The sequence below is a fragment of the Poecilia formosa genome, unplaced genomic scaffold, assembly GCF_000485575.1.
Source record: "Poecilia formosa unplaced genomic scaffold, Poecilia_formosa-5.1.2 Scaffold543, whole genome shotgun sequence".
NCBI classification, from domain to species: Eukaryota; Metazoa; Chordata; class Actinopteri; order Cyprinodontiformes; family Poeciliidae; genus Poecilia; species Poecilia formosa.
The window spans coordinates 169,782-172,435 of record NW_006800482.1 but is presented as its reverse complement, the minus strand read 5'-3'; the positions used below and the strand labels follow the sequence as shown (position 1 = coordinate 172,435).

The 2,654-nt window shown below is 45.7% G+C and overlaps 1 long non-coding RNA gene across 1 annotated transcript in view; it reads right to left on the bottom strand.

Moving 5' to 3' along the window:
- The window catches only part of LOC107834186 (uncharacterized), a 9,171-nt gene extending 6,840 nt beyond the window's left edge, over positions 1 to 2,331 (bottom strand). Inside the window, exon 1 of the long non-coding RNA XR_001659966.1 lies at positions 1,807 to 2,331. This is a non-coding gene — a long non-coding RNA (uncharacterized LOC107834186). The remainder of the gene's footprint in view (positions 1 to 1,806) is intronic.
- Positions 2,332 to 2,654: the final 323 nt, after the last annotated feature.

Genomic DNA, 2,654 nt, shown 5'->3' with positions numbered 1-2,654 from the left:
AGACTACAGAGAGGAAGACGGCGGAGGGGAAGACTACAGAGAGGAAGACGGCGGAGGGGAAGACGACGGAGGGGAGACAGACTTCTTGTCTTCCTATTTGCAGAACAAGCTCCACCTCTGTAGAGAGGATATCTTGGGTTTGTTCCTGTACATTTGCCCTTTGACCCAACCTCAAATAGCTAGAAACCATGTGAGTACACAAAGCACCTCAAAAAGTTTATCATCATCCCGTCAGGAAAAGTCATGCATTTATTTGTATTTATTTCATCAGAGAACCAAGTTTGACGTCTTCAAGCTTGAACCAGTTGGGACGGACAGCGTGGCAATGGATCTGCCTGGTTCTGTTCTAAGGCAACATTTCGGCCCAATAGCTCACCGTCTCGTTTGTTCAGATTTACTTCAAGAGCGTCAGACAAAGGAGCCGTTGATTGGTTGTTGTCGGTATCGGTGCAGAGTCTTGGTTAAGATGTAACTACAGATGTTATGTGTTCTTGGCTTAGCGGTTAATAATTTGGCTGCTTTGTTTCCTAGAAACGCCTCTGACTGGTTCTGGGCAGGTTCTCGTTGCCTTTCTGTCTCAGGCAGATTAAGCCGTGAGTTATTCCGTCCAATAAAGTTGTTTCTGCTCAAGCTCCGCCTACATCTTGTCCCTCTCTCCGTCTCCTCTTCAGCCTGTGTCCACTCTGTGATTTATTCATCTTTGCTCTCCCAGCCATCCATTATCCCCTCTAAGAGTCTCTGATGCTGCAGATGAAGAAGCACCCTTGTTGCCAAGTTGCCTCCTAAATGTCACTTGGCATCTTTAACGCTTGGCTGCCTATTACACATGTGACCCTCCTCACAAGACCCGTTCCTAACAAGACCATCTGGAATCTATGGTGACTTTCAGTTTGTCTGCTGCAGACGTTCATCATGCTGCTGCAGCTAAAGGTAAAAACTGCTGACTCTGGACGAACCAAACTGTTTTATAACTGGGCTACAATTTAAGAAGTCAGTTTTGTAACACCACCAATGTCTAATTGGGTTTAAAAGTTGTGTGTTGAGAAGTAGTTCTTATAAAAGGAGTGTTATTGGAATCTTCCTGCCATAAAGGTTCATGAGGGCCTACAATCAGCTAACAGTAGAAACATCATCTCAGATTTCAAATGACTCGGTTTTCTTCGTGACCTGGAAGTTTAGCAACTTTTATTTAGCGCATTGTTCTAGAAAACTGGAGTTTATTTTTTCCAGTTTGAGTTTTCTTTGTTCCTTGGTCGTTTTTTTGATTGGTCAGATTCTGGCTGTTTCATTTCCCTTCATCCTCTGTGAAATAAACTCTGCAGCAATCAAGCTGGTGCAAGAATAAAAAGGCCAAAGGTCAACCAGCTCTGAGCTCTGCTACCTTCTCTTTCATTGGAGCTTTCAGGAATCAGACTGCTGACTTCCCCACAGACCTTGGAAGCAAAAAACAAGCTAACTGTTTTCATAGAAGCAGATCAGGGTTGGGTTAGGTCAAAGGTCAGGCTTGGGGTTCAGGGTGTGTTACAGTAGAAGCTGTGATGGCTCCTAAATGCATCATATGATCTGAAGATGTTAAGTAGGATCTTAGCATCATCTTCAGCCACATCTTCGCTCCGACCTCCCAACAACCAAAAAGTCCAGGAAGTTTCAGGAAGGTTTTCTGGAAAAGGAGCCTCTCCATTCCAATGTCACAATCATTGGGCACTGCCCCGTTACCTAGCAACTGCAGCTGAAGCATGATTGGTCAGCTGGTTGAATAAGCTGTCCAATGGCTGCTGGAGAAATCCAGTCTAGCTGCTGACTCACCGTCCAGAAGCCACCGCTGCATCCAGATCAGGCTCCGGGTCGGAGGTCACTGCTGTGCTTCTGTTTGAGGCAGAAAGTGTAGCGGTCAGGTTGGGGGCGTGGCCACAAGCAACTTATTTGCATAAAAGTGAGGGAGCCCTGAAGCGGCTCAGAGAGGAAGAGGATGTGATGAATATGGATTCATTCCAGGGAAATGCTTTAACTTTTCTGATGATTTACAAACCATGTTTGGACCAATCAGAAGTCTGAGCAGCGAATTCTGATTGAAAGCTAAAAACATTAAACAAAGTGGTGAAGTTTCCTGAGAAATGAAGGGATTAGCAGCTAATCTGAATGGATTACAGCATTAATCTCCAAACTTTAATCAGAAAATACATCACAGAATATTCTACTTGTCACGTTCATAACACAGAAATGGGCTTTTAATTTTTGATTCATTTTTATCATTTACCTAAAGATTAGCTGAACTAACAGACTGAGTTTTGTTCCCAAAGCAAATTTACATCTGAAATATTCCATCATTTTATTCTGTGACCCGCTGAGCGAAAAGTTGCTGCTGCGACTGACGTTGTTCTGATTTCCTGTGAGGGGATGCAACCTGCAGCTCTGAGACGCTGCAGCGCAGAGGATCAGCGTCTGACCTCCACCTGACCTCCACCTGACCTCCAGCTGACCTTCAGCCGACCTCCACCTGACCTCCAGCTGACCTTCAGCCGACCTCCACCTGATCTCCAGCTGACCTTCAGCCGACCTCCACCTGACCTCCAGCTGACCTTCAGCCGACCTCCACCTGATCTCCAGCTGACCTTCAGCCGACCTCAACCTGACCTCCACCCGACCTACACCTG